At 44.9% G+C, this 25024-nt stretch overlaps 1 protein-coding gene across 1 annotated transcript in view; it reads right to left on the bottom strand.

Annotated features, from left to right (window-relative positions):
• Window positions 1–25024, bottom strand: part of TNS3 (tensin 3) — a 217173-nt gene that overhangs the window by 180247 nt on the left and 11902 nt on the right. The window contains exon 2 of the mRNA XM_056108286.1: window positions 16938–16975. The gene's annotated coding sequence lies outside the window, so the exon portion shown is untranslated. The remainder of the gene's footprint in view (window positions 1–16937; window positions 16976–25024) is intronic.

Here is a 25024-nt window from a genome sequence, read left to right as displayed (position 1 = left end):
AGGTTCAGCCCAAAAACAAAATACCACAGACCTTGCCAAACTCTACAAGAATATACTTTCTCAGTGTTACAGATATAGCACAGCGGGTAGGGCGTTCGCCTTACAAGCGGCCAACATGGCCGACCTGAGTTCGATTCCTCCGCCCCTCTCGGAGAGCCCGGCAAGCTACCAAGAGTATTCGATATGCCAGACACAGTAACAACAAAGTCTCCAATGGAGACGTTACTGGGCCTGCTCGAGCAAATCGACGATCAATGGGAGGGCCTTTACCTTTACCTTACCTTTACAGATATCAAGTCCCAGATAAAGAACATTAGCTGCAGGCATGCAGATTTTGTAACTGAATCTCCAGGATCTCACAAAAAGATCCCCCGTCTCCCTATTCTTCCGGGTGCCTGGCATCAAGCCCATGAACTGCCTCTGGTGCTAAATAAACTCAATAAACTAACCATGATACAGAGACTCAAAAATAAATCTCAAAAGAGATCAGCAAGCTGCAGAGATCCCTCCAGACCCTAAAGTCACTGACCCAGCAATACCACTATACAAAATGCAGACATTGAAGACTTCACTTGATCACTTGATCACTTGACATTCCGTTACTCACTGATTTGCTCAAGCGGGCACCAATAACATCTCCATTCATCCCTGTTGCGTGCTAGTGTACTCCAATGGCATCTGCTCGTTCTAGGAACACGAAGATCCTCAAACCAATCGTTTAGGGTCTTGACAAAGAAGTCTGATCATCTTGTAGGTGGGCGGCCACGTGATCTTTTGACATCCCGTGGAATCCAGTCGGTAATGGCTCTAGTCCAGTAGTCGTCTCCAAATCTCATTACGTATCCAGCCCATCTGATTTTCAACGACTTGGCAAATAAGACAGCATCCCTGAGTCTTGACCATGGACGGAGGTTGGAACTCCAGATTCTTTCTCTCATTTGAATGAAGCGTGATACTCCAAGCATAGTTCTTTCGATTCCACTTTGGGAGACCCAAATAGCATTCTCATCCTGTTTTCGTAGGGCCCAGGTCTTTGAGGCCCAGGTCATCAACATTCTATGTTAATGCAGGAAGAACAGTGGAATCAAAGAAATGTGCCCGGAGCAGGAAGTTCTTCGTCCTCTTAGCTATTTCTTCGACACTCTTGAAGGCGATCCAAACAGCTCTCTTCCTCCTGGGCAACTCAGATGCCAGGTCATTCGTCATGTTGACTTCTTGACCTAGGTACACATTACACATAACTGTTGCATTCGGAGATGGTCATTCCATTGAGAGTGAATGGAGCATCAGGAGCGAGACTGTTTCTCATAAACACTGTCTTCATGAGATTCAGCTGTAGTCCGACCTTTCCACACTCACGGTCGAAGTTGACCAGTATTTGTGCTGCTTGGCTAATGTTTGGTGTTATTAGAATGATATCATCAACAAAGCAGAGGTGGTGTAGTTGCCAACCGTCTATCTTCACTACCATTCTTCCCATTCCAGTTGTCACAGGATGTTCTAGAGGGTGGCACTGAAGAGTTTCAGTGAAATGGTATCACCCTGTCGAACCCCTCTCTTGACATGGATGATCACTTCTTTGTAGAATGGTGAGATCCTGGTAGTGAATCCATAATACAGCTCACAAAGGATCTTGATATATTGAGTTTGAATGCTCTGTTCGGCTAGAGCTTCGATGACCACTACCGTCTCAACAGAAACAAAGGCCTTCTTTAAATCAATGAACATTAGGCAGAGCAGCATCTTGAACTCCCGAAAAACCTCAATGAGCTTGGTTATCGTGGTGGATATGGTCAATCGTGCTGAATCCTTTTCGGAACCCATCTTGCTTGCATGGTTGTCCTTCATCTAGTGTTCTGCCAATCCTATTCAGGATGACTCGAGTGAACAGCTTGTAGATGACAGACAAAGGCAGCTCAATAGTTGCCAAAGTCGTGGATGTCTCCCTTCTTGTACAGTAGAACAGTCCAGCTGGTTTTCCATTGGGACGGAACCTTACATTCAGACAGGTAACATGTGAAGAGCCAAGCCAGTGTATTGATGAGTACTGATGGCAGGTTCTTCAGGTGTTCGGGTCTGACCTTGTCTCGGTCGGGTGCTGTTCAATTCTTTACCGATGAAATGGCATGTCGGATTTTGGAAGGGAGAACATTGAGAATGACATATCCATCATGCGGAATTTGGTATGTGGGCAGGTGGACGTGGCTATCAAAGAGATCTGAGTAGAAGTCGTGGATAATCTTCTTCGTTGCCCTTCTGGAAGATGTGATAGATCCATCAGGACATTGGAGGGCAGTCATCTTGGTCTTGTAGTTGGCGAAGGACAGGCAGGGGTTGCGAATGCTTTTCCCAGCTTCTGCCACATCTGCCAGCACTGCTGCTCTTCTCTCTTTGAGGTCTTCCTTTATCGCATCTCAGCACTGCTTTGTGAGCTCAGACGTTCGCTTGCGGTTGCCTAAGACTTGCGCCAAGCCACGTTGGCAAATAAACTCAAGAATTTTCGAAGACAGGGTTTTTTTTGTGGCTATCTCTCTCTTGGTGTTCCTCGCATAATCATGGAGGTGGTGAACCAGTCGGTCATATTTCTCGTCAATGTTGTCAACAAAATTTAATTAATTGAAGACTTATTTAAATAATTTTCTTCCTGCCAGAGTTTTACTTTAATATTTCTTCTGAGTGCTCTATATCAGGCTTGACCCTGGAATCCCAAATTAGGTTCACATTCTCCAGGAAATTCCATTCTCCCACTGAACTCTGAAAACAATTAAGTCTCTCTGATTACCCGGAGAAAATACAGTACTCTGCAAAGCCTGGCAAGCTACCCATGACGTATTCGATATGCCAAATACAGTAACAACAAGTCTCACAATTTGTTGTGAGACGTTACTAGTCCCACTCAAGCAACTTGATGAACAACTGGATGACAGTGCTACAGTGCTACAAAAAAATCACACTTTCTGGCTCCAGCCTGCCGTGATTAATGTAAGGAAGGGGAGAGAGAAAGAGGGAGAGAGACAGAGACAGAAACACAGAGAGAGACGTAATAGCCAACAGCAAGAGGAACAATCTCCAAATCATAAAAATTCCAAGAGAGTAAAGAGAAAACAGAATAATGTCTGTCTGAGAGAGTAATAGCTAAGAACTGCTACAGTCTGAGGAATATTCTTACAATGATCTAGGAGAACCAGAATGCCAACAAAATCAACTCTAACAGAATACCACCAAGACACACTGTAATCAAAATGACAAGAACCAAAGAGAAATACAGATTACTCAAAGTGACAATAGAGGTAAAGCCTTTAACATAAAATTCACATTAGGTCTATCAAATGAAAGTTTATAAGCAAGAAGGAAATGGAATAACAGATTCAAAGTAGAGAAACTTTTCAACCAAAAGTTCCTCTACTCTGCAAAGCTGTCACTCAGATTAAAGGGCCATATAAAACGTTACCTGGTAATTAACAGATGATGGCATTTGTTAGATCCAAGCCAGCTCTGCAAAGAGAATACTGAGTGGCTTCCTATTCAAGAAACAAAACATCCAATGCAAACAGCAAAATGCTAAATCCTCTTAGAAAAATGACAGCAAACTCCTTCATATCAATAATCTAAGTGTCAGTGAGCTAAATTCCTCTATCAAGAGGCACAGAGTAACTGGATAGATCAGAAAACAAAATCCACCTTTCTGCTGTTTCCAACAGATAACCTTAAACAAGCCACAAAATAACACAGGCTCAGAATGAAAGGATGGAAAATACACAAGCCAGTAGTAAATTGAAAAAAGACAGGGCCACCCATAATTTGTATCAGACCGATAATATTCAACCTAAAGAGAGTAATAAGAGATAGGGGTGGGCATTGGTTAAGGGGCCAACAGATCAACAGGATTCAACTTTGATTAACATATATGTACAAAATGCAGGGAAGAAAGTGTATCAAAGCATACAGGGCAACTCAATAGAGGAGGACATTAACGTCACATGGGGTCACTGGGTAAATTAACCAGACACAACATTGGTAAAGAAACAAGAGCTCTACATGAGGAACTAGATGAACTGGAATTGATAGACAGGTATAGGGCCTCCACACTCACCAGCTGAATCCTCATTCCTCTCCATGCACATGGAATATTCTCAAGAACGACCACATGGAAGGGTACTAAAATCAGGAAACTAAATATCATAGCAGTTATCAAAGCAGTTATCAAATATCATAGCAGTTATCAAAGTCAGGAAACTAAATATCATAGCAGTTATCTTTTCATAACAGGATGAAGATAGGCATTAACCATATAAAGCAAAACTAGGGAAAGTTCAAACACTTGCAAACTGTAACAACATACTGTTAAACATTTGGCCAAAAAGTGAGGAAGAAATAAAAAAGATTCCTCTGAAGAAGGAAGATACAAAGTATCAGAACCTATGAGACACAGCAAGCACTGTGAAGGGAAAAGTGTACAGCCTTCACCAGGAAATAGGAAGATGTTCAAATGCTCAAAACCTCACTCTTTTAGAAACTAGAAGAATAAGAAAGACTGAATACAAACCAAGTAGAAGGAAGAAATAGTACAAGGTTAACATTAATCAATGACAAAGAAGAAAATGCAAAAGTCAAACCAGGATCTGATATTTTTTGAAGACTGACAGGCCCTTAGCTAGACTCATAAGAAAAATGATAAAATTCAAATAAATCAGATTGAAGATGAAAAAGCAGGAATTACAGGAAATACATCAAAAATATAAAGCATCATAGGTTATTATGAATAACTCTATTCAGAATAACTCAGGAACCTCGAAGAAATGGATGAATTTTTACAATCATATGATCTCCAAAGATTGAAATCAGGATGGGTTAGAAAACCTAAAGAAACCAATCACAAGTAAGGAAACTGGAAAAGTAATTTAAAATCTCCCCAAGAACAAAGGCCTAGATCCACACAGTTCATTAGCGAGTTCTACTAATCCTTCTTCTCCCAAGAAAGATTTTACTGTCTATATTCGAGCTTTCCCAAACGTTTTATAATGAAAACCCTTCCTAATAGCAGAAAGGATTAACAACTTAAAATGAAAATTACAGAAAGGTATCTCTGATAAACATCAATACAACCATTCTTAGTAAGATCTTAGCAAAACAAATCCAAGAATATAAAAAATGATGACATAGCAAGGTAGAGAGAATCATTCCTGACATGCAAAGATGGTTCAATATATGAAAATCAGTAAATATAATACACCACATCAACAAAAGGAAAGACAAAACTCACAGGGATGATTCAGACAGACAGAGACACTATGCTCATGAGCCAGAAACACTACACGTGTTATAGGCCTTTGCTTGCATATGGTCTACCTTCAATCAATTTCCAGCACTGCATAATGTCCTCTGAACACAGACCAGAACGATCCCTGAGAACAAAACCAGGAGGAAGCCCTAGACACAGCTAGAATACCACAAACCAGGGAGAAATATTATATAATCATGCCAACTGATACAGAACACTTTTGCTTTGTTCCACGGCTGTACATTTCTTCACCACTCCAAAACTCATCATAAACAAAGACATTCTACCATAGGCTCCTAAACACACAAGCACCAACTCCATGCTGCAAAGGTCACTATGGTAAAGCAATGGAGAAACTCATGAGGCTCAGTTAGAGAAGAAGCTTGCCCAGTTGACCCAACCAGTAATAACAAATAGCCATCAATAAAGACATTATTAATGATAAAAATTCTCAGAAAATAGTAATAAAAGGATCATGCCTCAAAGTAGCAATGACCATTTACAACAAACTCTCAATGGCAGAGAGAGAGAGAGAGAGAGAGAGAGAGAGAGAGAGAGATCTTTCCTCTTAGATCACATACCAAGCAAGAATGTCCACTTCAAACTTAAGATAGTTTTGGAAATTATTGCCATAATAATTGGGCAAGAAAAAAAAATTGTAGATGCCATAACAATTGGGCAAGAAAAAAATTTGTAGATGCCATAATTTTACATACAGTAGGCCTCAGAACTCCACTGAAAATCTCATAGAAAATAAACTAGTACAGCAAAGCAGCAAGCTACAAAATCATCGTCACTGGACCCCTAGGTTGATCTTAGCTACTGTACTAGGTACTTCAGTGAATAATGACAGGCATATGTCCCTTGGAATGACTGTTTTTTTCTTGGGGGAAATGCCCAAAAGTGGAATTGCTGCCAGGGGTATGGTGCTGCCAGCAGGCCAATCTGTACCTGTGAGGCGAGTGCATCAGCAGCCTGATGGTGCCTTCAGACTTCTAGATACCCTAAAATTGACACTGTGCCTTTGGCCAGACCCCAACAATTTGGTGCCAAGTGTACCAAGAAAGTAAGTGGCCAAAAGTTAGGTATATGGGAGACACACCCACAAACCACCTCCGGCTCAGCTATATAATTGGAAAGCCTTTCTGGTTCCTGATCAAACTGCTTAATGGCAATGATCCTAGAGACTCAGAACCCAGCGGCTTTTGGCAGAAATGTGTCTGGTCCCCACAGTAGGTTAATGGTGCCAGGCCATCCCAGGTGGGAATAGATTTCGTGCCCTGGGCTATTGCCCCTGGCGGCTCGGTGTCAACCATCCTCCAGAGGCCATCAAACAGTCAAGTTTGGGCCCGCAGTGATGAGACACACTGAGACTCACGGGATGGGGGTGGAGCCAGCCCTTTCCTCCCCGCCCTAATGAGACCCTGAGATGCTGCCCACAAACGGCCTCTCTGGCTCCTGATCAAGCTGCTTAACAGTCATGATCCAAGAGACTCAGAAACAAATCTCGGAACCCAGCAGCTTTTGGAAGAAATGTGTCTGGTCCTCGCAGTAGGTTACCGGCTCCGGGCCACCCCATGTGGGAATAGGTTTCGTGCCTCATCCTGTTCCCCCTGGCAGCTCAGTGGCCGCCATTCTCCAGAGGCCATTGGACAGTCAGGTTTGGGCCCACAGTGACGAGACATGCAGGGCCTCATGGGATAGGGGTGGAACCAGCCCTTTCCTCCCTGCCCCAATGAGACCCCGAGTTACCACCCACAAACGGCCCCTCTGGCTCCTGATCAAGCTGCTTAATGGCCATGATCTCAGAGACTCAGGAACAAATCTCGGAACCCAGCAGGTTTTAGCAGAAATCCCTCCAGATTTAATTGTTAAAATTTCGGAATTCCAAAATGATGTGGCCACTACTGCAGCTGTGTGACATCATATGTTATTCATGATCAGCAATTGAAAACAAATTGTCTACTGTTGCCTTTTCGGCAGATCTGAGTTTGGGGTAAAATCTCAAATAACAATAGTGGGTCTGGTGTTGAAATATTGAATGTAATCAAAGTAGAGAGAGCGTAATGTGGAAATCATCTGCCCCACAGGTAGGGGGAGGGTGCGGGATGGGGGGTATACTGGGGTTTATGGTGGTGGAAAATGGGCACTGGTGAAGGGACAGGTGTTTCATCATTGTATGACTGAGACTTAAACCCGAAAGCTTTGTAACTGCTCTCATGGTGATTCAATAAATAAATTTATAAAAGTAAGGTGGAGTTCATGTCCAATTCAATCAGCCTAACCAATGGCTGAATAAAAAGCAATACTCCTAAGTTTTAAAAAAAAGTGTAATTGATGGGTCATATGGCAACTCAATTCTACTCCATCCTGTTTTCCACAGAAGCTAAGTCAGACAGCATTTCCACCAGCAGTGGATGAGAGCTCCTTTTTCACCACATCCCCACCAACACAGACTGTCCCCACTAATTCTGACACATGCTATTCTCAGTGTGTGAGATGGGATCTTATTGTCATCTCAATCTAGATTTCCCAAAGGATACAGTGACAGTGAGTACTTTCTCACGACCCAAGTGGCCACCTGCCTGTCTTCCTCTGAGACATGTCTGTTCACTTCTTAGAGGTCACATTAACTCGCCTCCTTGATACACGAGAAGCACAGCTTTGCTCCACAGTTGCACATTTCTTCATCGCCCCATAACTTAGCATAAACATACATACATAAACAAACATAAACATTAGAACATAATCACACAAAAACATGCAAGAAACAACAACAAACTACAAAGGTCATAAAGGTCACAGAAACCCATAAGGTTTAGTTAGTGAAGAGCTTGCCCTGTTGACCAGAGCAGTAATATTGACCGTCTCAGACAACGAATTTAGAAAGGAACCGATAAGGATGCATAAGGAGCTCAAAGAAACAATGGAATATACCACCAGTGAAAGTGAAGGAGCTCCCAAGGTCATGTGCCAAGATCCCAAGACACCAAGTGGCTGGCAGCTGGCAGTTCTGCCCCCACCGGCCTGCCAACAAGCTGCACACTTTCTAGAGCCTTAGACAGCTTCCTTCTCACACTGCACCTGAGGCTGGGGTCAGTGTGGCAGCCACCTCTGTGTCTGCCATCTGGTTGTGTGTTGCTCTGGCCTACACCAGAGGCCCCTCCCGCATGTGGTGTTCGTCTGCCCTGCAACTTCCAGGATGTTCTGGCAAAGGTCTGTCACAGCATCTCTCTGGGAACTGCAGATCTGCCTTCCTTCCAGGGCATGTGTCTCTCGGAGGAGTGGAGTATAACCATTCCTCCAGTCCCATGTTCTATGAATGTGGGAACATGGAGCATCTGCCACGTAAGCCTCTCAGAATATGGTCAAGCAACACCAGCTATTCTTAAAGAATAATGCACACATTTAAGTAACTGAAACACTTCAAAAGTGTTACTTTATAGTGTCAAAGAGATAGCACAATGGGTAAGGGACTTGCCTCCCAAGCAGCTGACTAAATTCAAGCCCCCACACTACATAGGTTCCCTTCAGCCCCACAAGGATGATTCCTGAGCAAAGAATCAGGAGTAAGCCCTGAGCACAGACAGATGTGAACTCCCCAAAACATCATTTTATAATACTAAGAAGCACACATGCCAATTATTTTTTTCCCCTTTATTTTATTTTATTTTTTTTAAAGTTGTAGATTTACAATTTTTTGTGCTTTGGTTTCAATCATACAATGATCAGATACCCATCCCTCCACCAGTGCCCATATTCCACCACCATGGATAATATCCCTCCCACCCCCATCCCCCCAATGCCAATTATTTTTTGCCACTAATAAAAACAAAATCATTTTGAGCTGTTGTCGGTTCTGATTCAGCCTGGCGAAGAGACCATGCTGTAAACCAGGCACTGCATGCATGGCCCTGAGATGATCCTTGCCACTCACAAACCCGAGAAATCTCCAAGAACCACAACCAATGCCCTCATTCACAGTCAAGACCATTGGGGCATTTCCTGTTCAAGGAAAGAACCAGGCTTACATCAAACAGTCACTGCCACTGTCATCCCATTGTTCATCAATTTCCTTGAGCAGTCACCAATAACGTCTCCATTCGTCTTAGCCCTGATATTTTGGCAAGTGCCACACTGGAGGCTCTTTCAGGGTCATGGGAATGAGACCCATCATTGTTAATGGGTTTTGGCACATCTAATACACCACAGGGAGCTTGCCAAACTCTGCCATGCAGACAGTATACTCTCAGTAGCCTGCCGGGTTCTCCGAGAGCAAAAACTAGACAATAAGGTCAGGAGCTTGATTTTATAGTCTTTGGGTCTTGGCCGTTGATGGGATTACATGGCGCCAGGGGTGGGGGGGGGCAGGTGGTGGGTGTAACTGCCTAGCTACTGGAAGATGGGGGATCTGGGTGGAGGAAGCCCAGTCCTGATCCAAGCAGGCTTGGAGATCTCAGCCCCAGGTCCCACACACCTGGGTTCCTCTGCCAGTTCCTTCATGCGTGAGGCGCATCCAAGTGTGTGGAGAGTGGTCTTAAGCATGGCTGTGGTTGGGTTTCGAAGGTCTTCAGCTGCCAGATGCCCATGTAATCCCAACAGCCAAGACCCAGAGACTATAAAACCAAGCACCCAAAAGAGAACAACGCAAAGTCTCCTACCCCCGTGCCTGGCTGTCCCCCCCCCCCCCGGGGGCTCCTTGGAGGGCGGGCGGGTTGAGTTTCCCTCCTCGCCCCAAGCAGAGCCCCGGCAGCTGAAGACCTCCGAAACCCAGTCACATCCAATAGTAATACCTTTAATAGCACTCCAGAACAATGCTTGCTGACAAGAGCACCCCCAGAGCCAGACAGGGCTTCCCTATATGAGGCTTATCCCCAAATTCTGGCCTCAGTAGCTCCTAGTAAGTAAAAACCATGACGGGGTGGGAGGGCCACATCCGGCAGTGCCTGGGGTTACTCCTGGCTCTGCACTTAGGAGTCACTTCTGGACCTGAGTCAGCCACATGCAAGGTAAGTTCTTTACCCTCTGTTTTCTCTCTCCAACCCTAAAACAGACCTTAAAGTAAGAAGGGTGGAAAGTGGCTTTTCTTCTGATTGCAATGAGTCTGAAAGATATTGGTAAGGACAGTCTACCAGGAAAGGAACTTTAGGGAAACAGGGATTGGAAGAATGCCCCCCAAAAACTGAACTGCAAAATGCCTACTAGTTTTTTCAATTCATGAAAAGCATGGAAACTCCCCAGCTGCCCTTTAGTTAGCAGACAACCAAGCTTCTCTGTCAAGACAATTGAATTCTATCATCACAAAAAGGCTTTTGGGTCATGAAAAGACAGAGATTCCTATTACTAAGTAAAACAAATGAATCTAAAGGTCTATCCAGCATAGGATTCTAATTCTCTCTCATTCTAGAAAATCAAATCTATGGAGACAGAGATTGCCAGGTGGGGCTGGAGTGGGATGGTGTCCGCAATGGGATAGAGAGGTGGAATTGAGAATTTTCAGGGCAGAAACACACTCTGTATGATAGTGTAACAGTAGCCACAATTCAAATCCACAGGATGTACGTGAAAGTGAGCCATCATGTATCCTATGGACTTTAGCCAGTATCTATCAGTACTGGTTCAACTGTAGCAAATGCAGCATCTTTGCAGATGCAGAGAGTTGATGTTAAAAGGGGTTCTCTGTATCTGTACCTGCGAATTTTCTCAATTTTGCTATGACCTAAGACTGCTCTACTGGGTTTTAAAAACAAACAAGCAGCAGTCAACACTATGGCACAAGCAAGCATCTGGCAGGAGAGCAAACAGATCCCCAGGAAGACTTAACTCTCTGCTGGTCCCTGAGAAGCCGCACTCTAGACAGAAGGGAATTACACTCAGGGAGTTATATACCTGGGCCCCACGATTCAGTGCTACGCTAGATAAACTAAGATATGTTTCAACCTAAAATGTAATTGGTTCCTCAGTGCAAGGAGGCATAAGGTGCCTACCCTGCCACTGTCTGGGGTGGAGAAGATCTCACCCCTTCCACCCACAGGCCTCCTGCAGTCACCGCCCCTCAGAATAGAAGCCAGCAAAGGGCGTCTGCAGCATCAGGAACACAAGGTTGGAAACTGCATCTGTTCTTTCACCAGAGCCGTTCCCCAGGGGGCTGGAACAACAGGGTGCTGCACCCCACAGAGGGACACCAGCCACAATGCTCCTAGGAGTGTAAATCTGGGGACCTTGGGGAATAGTAAAAGAAAGACACGAAGAAAAGCCAGCACAGAATTCTCATATTGTTCAGGCTGGGGGGCACCCAGCGACCTCCATTTCACAACACTGTAGCTAGAGTCTGGGGGTGAAGCCAGTACTCATGACTAAACCTGCACAGGAGACAGCTCATGCTCATAAGGGGAAAGGACTCAGGGGAGAAGTGTCCCTGCCCACGAGAAGGGCTGGGGTCTCAGAGGAGATGTGCCTGCTTCACACACAGCCTATAGGATTTTCATCCCCATACCTGACATGGTCCCGAAGCAACGCCACAACTGATCTCCAAGTGCAGAACCAGGAGTCAGCTCTGAGCATTGCTGAGTGTTCCCGCCCCCAAAAATATCAGAGACATGAGCAACAAACAAAGAGTGCACTCTGGGTGTGAATAGGACCTGAACAAAGCTTGGGGGGACTGGTGGACAGTGAACTTGTGGGGAGACATGGAGCAGGGTGGGGGCCCTAGAAGCAGACGTTTTTGTGAGGGCACCCTCTTCATGTCCTTGTACCAGATGCACTATCAGGGCTAGAGGTCACCGGAGGGTCCATGGACAGTGGCACCAAGGTGGCACAACCAGGGACCCCAGGAAATAAGAACCCACACAAAGAACACTGAGAACAGCAAAAACTTGACCGCGGCACGGAGCAACCCTCGACCGGTGGCACGTGGGAGCTCTGTGACAAGAGACATTCATTTCTCACCCACTGAAAACAGCCGGGGCACAGCAGCCTCCAACAGCAAGTTATGGCTTGGAGTTGGAGAAAGAAACAGTCTGGAGATGAACGCCCATGGCCAGACTTCAGTTAATGATTAAGTCAACAGGGCGACCTGCAGAAGCCGGGCAGCTGCATCTGCCCCCAGCACCAAGGAAGTTCAGCTCTGGACTCTGAACTTCATGGCAGAGTTAAGATCTAGAGCTGTGTCCACACAAGACACGGCAGGGAGACTGGCCCGTGAAGCTACTGCGGCTCTGGACAAATCACAAGCCTCACTTGAGTTCTGAGAGCAGGGTCCAACGAACTGAGGCCAGAGCAGCCCCACAGCCTGGTCCGCATGGCTCCCCAGAATGCTCACCCAGACAGCCCTGGGTCCTGCGGTGGGGTGGGCACACAGTGGTCAGGACGCCTGAGCTGTTACCCAGGGAGGGCAGGTATGGAAGGGCCATGACTGGGGCGTCAGTAGCAAAGCTGGAGTTTCTGTCACCAGGAGTGACAGGGACTGCATGCTTCTGGGAACAGAGGGGGGCCTATCTCCCTCCCCCACCGTGCGCAGCTCACCATTGTCTGCTTCTGAATCAGCTTTATTTCTGAAACTTCCTTTTTCCCCCTACCAGTGAGTCAACCAGCAGTCGGGAATAATCCAAATCACAGCACCCAGACATTGCGTCTCCCTGAGCATACACAGTCCCACAATCTGGAATCCCAAACGTTCAGTAATTATACATTATTTGGCTTTCCTAAGACCTAGATAATATTATCAAATTAACAGCAAAGGAGTGTCACGGTCATGGGAATATTCACCCACTGTCCACATAAAGAAACGGAGGCTCTGGGGACTGACCTCGCTTCAGCAGACTGCACTGGGATCCCAGGCACGTCTGTGCTCTACCTGACCTCACCTGCAGAGCCTCATGCTGCTCCAAACCCAGGGAGCATGACCCTGGGGCATCAGGGCCAGGCTGACGTCTCCCTTTCACTGTCCACCTTCTCCACGAAGGTTCAGCCCCCATTCTGCAGACAGTTTCGCCACAGCTTCTGGTCTATCCAAGAGGTACCTGAGGCCCGGCGAGGAGCCTCTGACAGAGCCACTGTGATGATCATGAGTCCACCACTAGCTGCAACATTTCTCGCAGAGTCCTAAGGCCTTGCAAACACTCCTCAACTGTCTGTCCACGAGGTCTGTGGGTCCCACTCAGAGGGCACCTGCTGAACATGGTTCACCCCATCAGCAGGTCAGGCCACCTATCCAGCAAGAACATTAGATTTGTCTGCAATACTCACACTTCCTAGTTCCAGGAAAACCAGTCAAACCTGCATTTAGGACCCCTACGCTGTGGTAACCAAAGACCCTAGCACCTGAGAGCCACATCTCAGCTCATCTTGGGGGGCAAGGGGACTGCCACTGTTGCTTCAGAGTAAAAAGGGGCATGGTCATCCTTGCTCCTGGCCTTCCTGCCACTGAGCCATAGGGCTGCAACCAGTGCCCTCCTGCCAGTGTCTAATGAAAATAAAACTTCTTCTAGCTACCAGCAAATCACCAGTTATTAAAGACAAATGTCAGAGTCAGTAAAAGTAAAGTCTCTGGGAATAACCTCTAAACCAAGAAATTCAACGCCATGAGTAACTGGGGCTGGGACCCCTTGACAAACTAGTAACTTTTTAAAAGCATGAGGTCAGAAATAACTGAGCCAGCCATACAGTCACAGCAAGAGGCTCTGTCACATACACAAGGTGCAAATACACACACACATTCATAGACGCAGGTGCACACACAGGCACACATGTACACACGAGGTGCTTACACACAGACACTCATGCAGACACACACACACTCAGAGAAACAAGGTTCACACACGCACACTCATGTACACAAGGTGCACACACACCAATGTACATAAGGTGCACACATGTACACTCAAGTACACAGGTGCACACACTCATGTACACAGGGTGCACACACAAGCACATTTACGCACACAAGGTACATACATGCACACTCGTGTACACAAAGTGCACACACATGCATACACATGTACACAAGGTGCACACACTCATATATACAAGGTGCACATACATGTACACTCTTATACACAAGGAGCATACAATGCACACCCACATACACAAGATGCACACATGCACACTCATGTAAACACAGGCTTAGACGCAGGCACACTCACACACAAAGTGCTTACACACATTCACGCACTCAAGGTGCTTGCACAAATGCACAACTGATGTGTACAAGGTGCATATATACATGCATACTCACATACACTCACATGTACACATTTTATCTACATGCACACACTCTGCATATAGGTGTGTGTGCATACACACGCATATGTGCAGAAATGGCACATGACATCCAGATACTGAGATGCTTCTCCTTTTTCTGCCCACTGTGGGGATGAGACACCAGCTATGCAGAAAATGCCACATTGTTCATGTGTCTAAGCACCTTGTGTGCATGGGAAGGCCATGCTCAGGACTGGAGGGACATTTCTAAAAGCTCAGAGAGTATGAAAAACTACTGTAACCTGAAACATTCCCTCAGATGTGGGAACTACAAAGGGCTCTTACTCCAACAAAATCACGGTGATCACGCTCCTCCCGTTGTTCATCGATTGCTCGAGCGGGCCCAGTAACGTCTCCAACGTGAGACTTGTTGTTACTGTGTTTGGCATATTGAATACGTCACAAGTAGCTTGCCAGGCTCTGCCGTGCGGGCGAGATACTCTCGGTAGCTTGCCAAGCTCTCCAAGAGGGACGGAGGAATCGAACTCGGGTCGGCCATGTTGGCCGCTTATAAGGCAAACGCCCTACCGCTGTGCTATCGCTCCAGCCCCCAACAAAATCACTTAGACTAAAAGTACACAGCATACCTGAGAGCAGAGCGTGTCTGAGGACAAGACAGAACTAAAGAATGGTCTAGAAATAAGCCATATCCGAGAGTGCAGGAGAGCAAGAAGACTGTGATGTCACTAAGGAAATGGGAGCCAGGAGATACCTCAAAGGTGTGAGCACTCACACTGCATGTGGGAGGCTTGGGTCAATTCCCGTCCAGGCAAGATCATCCACTCACACACTCTGGTTAACTAGAGAAATCCATCAGCCAACCAACGACTACAGAACCACACCATCTCCCATGCAACATCAATAAGCAAGGACCAAACACAAATGCGACAGAAAGGGTTGGGAGAAGGCCTGGAGGCTGGCTGCAGGGTAACACTAGTAACTCCATGCCAGACATGACGTCTGCATGTTCCATGTTCTTCATAATAAAATTCTGAATTCATTCTATCTTTACTATTAAAAGAAAACAGAATCAGGCCTGGAGAGCCTGCAGTTTTCCCGTGAATGCATGTGTGAATGGCTGTATGCACACGTGAGTATGTATGTCTCCAACTGTGACTTATGCACATGCACAAGTATGAATGTATGTGAAGTGCATGCATCTGCATGAATGTGCGTACGTCTGCATGCATGTCTGCATGTGTCTCCCGGGGTGGTGGGATGGTGGAGAAAGCAGACCCCAGCTCCCAGGTCCAGAATGTGCCACATGAAGCCAGCTCACAGCCACAGGGGTCTGTCTGCCCAGCTCCCTTTATCTGATACCCAGAGAACCTGCTGGGAACTTTCCACACATCAAACCCAGGAGACTCACCTCCACACAATTCTAAGGATGACAAGTTCACACTCAGTGCCCAGGCCAGTGATTTAAGAACCACTGCTCTAAAACTCCATCTTCCTGAAGCTCCAGTCATGAAGAAATCACTCAGGACCACTGACAGGCTCCCAGCTAGCACTCAGGATGGTGCACTCTGGCTCCACTGGGCATTGAAGGAGACTTCATGCATAGAAAGTGTGGGAGATGGGGCTGGAGCGATAGTACAGTGGGTAGGGCATTTGCCTTGCACATGGCTGACCCAGGTTCAATTCCCAGCATCCCATATAGTTCCCGAGCACTTCCAGAAGTAATTCCTGACTGCATGAGCAACCCCTGTGCATCGTCAGGTGTGACCCAAAAAGAAAAAACAAGTTAGAAAGTGTGAGAGACGCAGACCCAGGGCTCAACCCCGGTAAGCCTGCACTTCCTCCCCACTTAACACGTGCAGGGTGTTTGCAGGCCTCCTCAGCAGAAACCTATGTGCAGCCACGCCCAGCAGGCCCCACTGCTTCCAAAGGGAAGAGAACTTCGCAGGAGAATTTGCAAGCAGAAAAACCAAACCCTGAGTCTGGGTCCCCAGATGCTTACCACAGGCTGAAATCCAACCAATCCACAAACACCTTCTGAAAGAAACTAGAGTCTCAGGGCCAGATTCATGGCCTGAACCTCTATTTCGACCCCTCACTCCCGAAGGCACCCAAGAAGCAGCCTGTCGAGTAATTGGAAACAAAGGGTCATCTCTCACAGAAAGAACACAGAGACGCGGCCAAACAAAATTGTTCTTTCTCATCTGAAACCAAATTCTTAAGAGTTATTTTCTGTAATGAAAAACATGGATTTTTAAGCCCCTCCACTCATTCCCTAGATGAAACATATACGTCCTAAGGGAAAGAATTTAGTAGCCATTTCTCAAGAAGTTTCATTTCTGGGGTTGTGGCTAGACTGTCCCTCTTCTGTGTGTATCACTCATCAAAGACCAATTCAACTATAAAAAGCCCCATGGGAAAGTAACTTGACCCTTACCTTAGCTTCACATTTCTTGTGGCAGGAATACTTGCAGGCTGGAAAAGAGGAGAAAACAAGAGAGAATGTGAAAGTTGGCCTGTCTCCACAACAAGAGTTTCTGCGTCATCAAACTCTCTCAATCCCTGCATAAGTCCGGACTTGGGCAGGGGTCGGGGGTTATTTATTTATAACACAATGCTAAGTTATGACAGACTGTAGCATGGACACGGTGACAGGAATCCAGCTACCCCCATTCCACACCTATCCCACTGATGGGGCAGGGGGTTGTTCCAGAAAGCAGACTCACAAAGATCAATTTCTCCAGGGTACATACAGCCAACTGACTAAACCATAAATGTGATGGTCTTGAACAGCAAAAAGCATCAGCATGTGCCTGAAATTATAGTTTTTCCTGAAAGAAAAGAAGCTAGACAATGTCCCCATGAGAATCAGAATCGATGTCTCTAAATTGTGTGTTGTCCTTCTTCCGTTTCCGGACAATCTGAATGGCTGTCAAGATAAATCTACGTCTAAATTCCTATGGGGGATCTTCCAACTGGGCGCACTGTGTAACTGCAAGAAGCATGTGCAGGTCCCTGCCCTGACAATGCCTACTGAGTGCCAGAACCAATGCGATTTCACAGGACTGTCACACCCGAGGCTGCAGCTGTGCTTCTTCCCACAATGGTGACAGGAGGCAATGCAGGAAGATGTTGGAAAATGAAGCAAAGGCACCAAACCCCCATGGTGGGCTCCCCTGAGTCTTCAACAGGGCATCCGATATGCTTTCCCAAGATGAACCTAGGGGTCAGCTGTGTCATGAGGGGAAAAGCTTGGGCTTGGGGACAAGTGGCATGAAGGCGGCCTGGGTCTGTCCCCAGCTGGGCTTCCCTGGTACACATGCCAAAACGGCTCCCAGTCTCCTGTCTCTCCTGGGGGTTAGTGCAGTGCCAAGAGGACGCCCTTGGATGGACAACCAGCCTGTGGCTCATCTGTGGCTACAGACTGGCAAGTAGCAGGCAGAGTCACTGCAACTCAAAAAGAGAACAGCTAGTACTGCTATCTTTTTCAAGATTTGTTTTCTGAGTTTTCTCTCTATGCCTCTGAGGTTTGTGAGGTTCCTCGCAAAGACAAATATGTACTCTAAAGACAGCCTGTGGGTTGGTGAGCAAGAGGGGCCTGCCTTTGGAATAAAAATAGAAGGCAAAACAAAGGCTTCTTGAGTCAGCGACAAGACAGCAAGACAGCAAGGAGCACTTGCCTGGCAAACAGCCCACCCAGGTTCTATCTCCAGCACCCATATGATCCCTCTAAGCACTATCAGTAGAGCCCCTGGATCACAGAGCCAGGAGTAAGTCCTGTGGACTGCCAGATGTGGCCCAAAAACTGAAAAAGAAAAAAATATAAAGGTTTTGTATGCCAATTTAAGAACACACAGAAAAACAGTCTGGGCCAGAGGCCAGCCAGAAGGACTGCGATAGGAGAGGGCAGGGGAGAAACGCCCTTCGGGTAAAGGAGCATTACACTGAACCCTCTTAATTGGGCAAGCCAGACTGCAAAGTGAAGTACGTCATCATTAATCCTCCTGGCACTTTTGCCCACAGAGCTGCTCAGAGCGGCTCAGTTTGACAACACAGAGTGGCGAGGGCAAGGTGTGGATTTCTGCCCTGATGTCTCGGATCCCCTCTGAGGAGCTAGGGGAAGAGACTGCCACCAGCCAGCACCAACTTGCAGCCACATAAAGCTGCCACTTCACAGACAAGCCTTCAGTTCTGAGACAGAAGTGCCCAGTGTCCCTTAACACCTCAATTCCCAACACAACAACCATGAGAAATAATAGAAGCTATTGTTCTTGTTGAGCCTCTAATTTGAGGAATCATTTATTATACAACACAGATAATTACTATCATAGTCAACTCATCCTAAAAAGTACTCCGGTCCATGAAAGTACTCTGTGAGTAATGCACAGTAGAAGGCCAGCCGTGGTCTGGAACTGACAGACAGTCTGGGTAAGCTGGTTCATTAGACATATTATGATTAACTACGAATTCACATAAGCCACCTGGCCACTGTGGCAAGATCCTGGTCAAATGTGTGTTCTGCATTTGATCCTTGTAAAAACCCCAAGAAGAAGAAACTGTGAAGGTGAGTGGGTCAAGTCATAGTCCCTGTGGCTGGGCTTTCACTGCCTACAACTCAGGCCCTGATTTCACTCTGCTGCATGCTTCTGACACAACATCAACGCTACAGTTGGCAAACAGTGTCCAGACACGGATCCCAATCCTAACACATGCAGCAGGAAGTCTGGACTCTTTGTCATGGACCTGACATCCTTCATGGCCTGGGCCAGCAGCTCCAAATCCCTGAATCTGAACCCACTTCAGTCATGCTCTGTCTGACCCTTGAAAGTTCTACCCACACTTCTGTGTCAGGCTGCCTTTTTCCTTTAAGATTTAAGACAGGAGTCACCTCCTCCACCAGGAAGCTCCCTAGCCTGCTCTTCCACACAGGTCAGTGTAGTCAAACACATTCTGGAAACAGCCTGACTACTCATCTCAAAGTAATATGTGTGTTCACTCTCTTAAATAAGCCAGGCTCATCGACAGATGGTATCCCAGCTACTATAACATGACACTAACAGAAAAGAAAACAGCTAAAGACCAAAGCACCCACATGCAGACACCTGCTGGAGGATCCAAGTTTTCATGGTCCCCACTCTCAGCCGCTACTGCGCCCATAAAGGGCTCCAGATCTTCTGCCTCAGAGGAGCCATCTGACGGTTCCCTCCCGGGTCACTGTGCACTGACACTTCCCTTCAGAGCGTGGGTCCAGTGAGATAGATACAGAGGACCTTCCGTATCTCATCACCACTCTGGGTGGTGAAGCTGCCAAGAAAAAGGGAGGCCACAGAAGGTTCCAGAACTTGCCCAACACAACACAGCTCCAAATTACAAGGTCCCAAAAGGACAAATCTGCATGCTGATTTAACCATCAGCCTCTCTAACCCACTGCTCTTCTTGGAAGCCAAAACACTGACTTTGCATTCTTCCAGCTTCATTGGGATATAACTGACAAATCTGTATGATTTAAAACATACAATGCAATGATTTGACTGTGTGACTACAAGCAAATAAATTAAGATATTCAGCATCTAAGATCTGCTTCCTAAAACTACCATATTAATGACAGTTCCAGTTCTGTCCATTCTACCTTCAGGGCATATGCATCATATAAACTATGTATCTCTGACCAATCAATCTGCCCATTTACCCCATTTACCCATCAATTCTCCTTTGCAACCACTCTTGTGCTGTGTTCATCAATAATTTTCTATCTTTTTTTCATTTGTAGGGTGGTGGTGGTACGCAGGGCGCAGCCAGGGCTGCCTGGGGGTCACTCTTGGCTCTGGACTCAGGGAATCACGTGGTACCAGAGACCCAATCAAAAGCCTCCTGCATGCAAAGCACACACTTACCCTATTGAGTGATGCCTCAGTCTGTTTCCCTTTGTGCACGTGGGCATATGAGTGTGTGTGTGTGTGTGTGTGTGTGTGTGTGTGTGTGTGTGTTGGGGGGAGGTGGGATCCTGGAATGGAACCCAGGGCCTTATGCATACAAGGCAAATGCTCCACCATTGGCCCACCTGCCATTGCTCCCCTATTTTTTAATTTTTTCAAGAGTGGGGAAAAGGGAAAATAATGAGGATTCCTTCACGCTGATTCTTTCCTTGTTATCTGCTGTCACTGTCACTGTCACTGTCCTCCTGTTGTTCATCGATTTGCTCGAGCGGGCCCAGTAATGTCTCCATTGTGAGACTTGTTGTTACTGTGTTTGGCATATCAAATACATCATGGGTAGCTTGCCAGGCTTTGCCATGCAGGCAAGATACTCTTGATAACTTGCTGGGCTCTCCGAGAGGAATGGAAGAATCGAACCCGGGTAGGTTCTGTCGACCGCGTGCAAGGCAGTTATCACTTCAGCTCCTTGTTATCTGCATTATGTTAAATTTTAAAAAGCTTAAATTTCAAATAGTACATATTTTCACTCCAAAATTTATATTTAGTTTTTCTGTAAAAATGTATTTGTTACAGTCATATGTTTACAGTAGTGTTCATGTTAATGGATTTGATATAGTACTAAAGACACGTCACCAATGTCCTTTTGTTACTTCTAGTCTAGTTTTTCATTTCCTTCTGTATTTAGTTCACCTAAAATAAATCTTATTTTTCTGGGACTGGAGAGATGGTACAGCAGGTAATGTACTTGTCTTACACGTAGATGACTCAGTTCAATTTACACCACCACAAATGGTCCCCTGAGCCCACAGGAGTGATTCCTGAACATAGCCAGGAGTAAGCCCTGAGTACTGATGGGTGTGGCCACAGTAAATAAGATTTTATTTTCTGTTAAAAAGTTTAGGACTCTTCAGTTACCTCTTTTATTTGGGCTATGTTTTAATAGCTTTTCATTTTCAAGGATAAGGTTCATTTCACTCAGATTTTTAAATTTATAGAAGTTTCTTATGACCTTCTTCAGGAGAGAGGTTAATAGTGAGATCTTCCATTTCAATTCTGTAGACTGATAACTTGTCTCATATCTTTTAATCCTTTTTTTATTCTTGTTAAGAGCTTCAGCAACCATGCTGGTATTTCAAACAATGGTTTGAGTTCGTTAACTTTCTCTATAGCTTTTTTTTTCGATTTTGATTTCTATTAAGTTTCTAATTTCATTTTTCTGACGTATATTATGCTCTTTGTTTTCTAGATATTTTTACTATTTTTAACGAAACAATCATGATTTACAACAATTCACAGCCATGTTCTAGATTTACAAAGATAATGCACCACACCCATCACTAGTTAATATCCCTTTTCGTGCCTGTCCCTGCCTTTGTCACTTCTGGTCCAGAGACAGTTTCAGAGTCTGATCTCACTGGTCACTGCAACTCTCTCACTTCTTCTACATACTCCATATAGAAGTGACATCATCTGTTATTCCTTGCTCTCCTGCTAACTCCATTCACTGAGCATGACACCCTCTACTTTAATCAAGTTGCGGCAAAATGAATGGTCTCATTTTTTCTTAAAGTTGAATAGTGTTCCAATGTGTAAATATATGCAATGTCTTTATCCACTTATCTGTCATAGGGCATCTGAGTTGTTTGCAGACCTTGGCTGTTATAGATAGAGCTTCAATGAACTAGGTATGCTGTGTCTTCACAGATTAATGCTTTTGTGTACTTGGGATAAATGCCAATAAGCGTATCATATGAAAGTTCTACTTTAAAATTCTCACCACATGTTCCTTTTTCACCACATTCCTACCAGCACTTGTTCTTAATTAGCATTTTTGAAATAGGGCATTCTCCCCATGTGCAATAGTGCCCTATTGCCTAGATTTGCACTGCCATGATAATCAAGGACAATGAACATGTTTACGTTTGTACTCATTTTTGAGGGAATGTCTATTCATCTCCCCTTCCCATTTTGTTGCTGCTGAGGTTCTGTGCTTTACATAGCTTGGATTGTTTTATAAATGTTATTTTTATAAAGTTGTTCACAATAATTCATAACATTCAATATTCTAATACCATCCCACCACCATTACACCTCCCCACCACCATTATTTCCAATTTCCACAACCACCACCCAAGCCGGCCCTCAATAGCAGAGCCCTAAATAATTTATTTTCTTGTTATGAAATATTTGCTAAAAATCATAAAAGAAAAAGTTTCCTTAAAAGAAAGTGTGTGAAGCAATGGAGTACTATGTAGCTCTTAGAAAAGATGAAGTCATGAAATTTACATACAAGTGGTACAACATGGAAAGTATCATGCTAAGCGAAATGAGTCAGAAAGAGAGGGATAGACATAGAAAGATTGCATTCATCTGGGGGATATAAAGCAACAAAATATGAGATTAATACCCAAAAATAGCTGAGATCAGCACCAGGAGGATTACTCCATAGCTTAGTGGCCAGTCGGGCATTCTAGAGGAAAGGGCAGCTCAGACAGAGAAGGGAACACCAAATAAAGGGTGTTTGGAGGACCCTCCCAGGAGGGGAGATGCATGTCGAAAATGGACTATGGACTGAACATGTTTGCCACTCAATGCCTCTTTTGCAGACCACAACACCCAAAAGGAGAGAGAGAACACAGGGGATTGCCCTGCCACAGAGGCAGGGGGGGATGGGGGGATGGGGGTGGGGGGGACATTATCCATGGTGGTAGAAAATGGGCACTGGTGGAGGGATGGGTATCTGATCACTGTATAATCAAACCCAAGCACAAAAAATTGTAAATCTACAACTGTACCTCATGGTGTTTCACTAATAAAAAAAAATAAAATAAAATAAAAAAAAAAAAAAGAAAGTGTGTGAAGACTGGTATATCTTACCCTGGATCCATTAAGCCCTTTGCATAAGAGATTACTAACACGTTACAGGTTAAGCCTTGTGTGCTAATATATAGTTGTTTTGTTTTGTTTTGTTTTATTTTGTTTTGTTTTGTTTTAATTGAGATTGGCTGCCTTCTACGTTACATCTCATCCAATGTGATGTGCTACTCCTGGTACATCAGCAGAGTATGAAATGTCAAGCAGCTGCATTTGCAGCCTTGCACTAAAGTATTTCTAAAATTTTAAATAGGGTGATACAGTCGTAATTACATCTTTAACTGGATGGAAACTTTGAAGTCCAGAGGGATCTCCGCAGCTTGTTAATCTCTTTCGAGATTTACTTGTGCATCTCTGGATCATGGCCGTTAATGAGTTATATGGCACCAGAGGCGTTCATAGGTGTGATAGCCAAGCTCCCAGAAGAACAGGGAGATGGGGGAAGGCCACCCATCCACAACTCTGTGAGAGCCTGGAGACTGCAGTCACAAAACCTGCTCATGGATGAGGCTTACCCTGAGCCTGTGGAGATAGGCCACGAGCATGGTGGTGATTGGGTTCTGGATGTTTTCAGCTGCTGGAGCTCTGTTTGGGCGGGTGGTGGGCTCACCCACCTCCCTCTGGGATGCCCTGGATGAGACTCGGCCTAACATGATTGGAGGCATCTTTGCAGCTTGTTGATCTCTTCTGAGATTTATCTGTGAGTTTCTCTATATATTGATTTAAGCTCTCTTAAATCGGGATGGGCAAATTTTTTTTCCCATTCACAACTGGGAGCCTTTTTTTTTTTAGCTGGTTTTTTGTTGTTTCTGTTATTTTGGGGATTTTTTGTTTGTTTGTTGGTTTGGGTGGTTTTTTTTTAGTCCAAAACTTTTTGTGTTTTTACAGTCCTTTTTTCATTCATTCAGTTATAATGAATATCTTTACTTTTTAATGGTGATAGTTTAGGGAACATAGTTGTAATATCATTAGCATTTACAAATTTAAACAGCAAAGAGATGAAGACCCTCCACCACTGTCCTTATGGTGCACTTGTCTTGCTTTTCTTTGTCAGTGGAGCTGAATCATTAAAAACAACTCCAAAGTCAGATCATGGAGTGTTCTGACCCAACTCTCTTCAGTGCCTTCTCTGGACTGGGATCTAATGAGGTTTTTAATCCATTTTGAATCAATCTTTGTGTATGGTGTGAACTAGAGATCTTTTCTGAGTTTTTCATCAGCTGACTGTGCAAAAAAATTCATCACCAAGATTAGTGCCATGGATCTTTCCCTTATTTATACATTCACTCTCCTCCTATTCCTTTCCTTTCTTCCTGTGCCATCTTGTGCATCATGTTTTATAAAACCCCTGTCTCTCCTTACTTTTTCACATAAGAGTCTCAGGGTTTCAGGTCTTTACTCAAGTTCCAGTTATTTTTAGTGTAATATAATATCTGAGTCCAGCTTCATCCTCTGTATGAATATCTAGTTTCCTCTACATGTGACCATCCAGTTTGTCCAACATGATTTTTGAAGCATGGGTTTTTCCACATCAGTGTCTCTAGATCTTTAGCATTAGTTATGATTTTATAATAATGATAATAATTTCATAATAGAAAAGATGTAATTTTAAATTTTCATATAATAATCTAACTTATATTAATATAACATAATATATAACATGACATACTATATTATATTAATATAACATATAATGATCATAACATAGATCATT

This window comes from Sorex fumeus, unplaced genomic scaffold (genome assembly GCF_029834395.1).
Source record: "Sorex fumeus unplaced genomic scaffold, SorFum_2.1 ptg000205l, whole genome shotgun sequence".
Classification (NCBI taxonomy): domain Eukaryota; kingdom Metazoa; phylum Chordata; class Mammalia; order Eulipotyphla; family Soricidae; genus Sorex; species Sorex fumeus.
The sequence above is the reverse complement of the archived record's forward strand: the minus strand, read 5'-3'. Positions and strand labels throughout refer to the sequence as shown.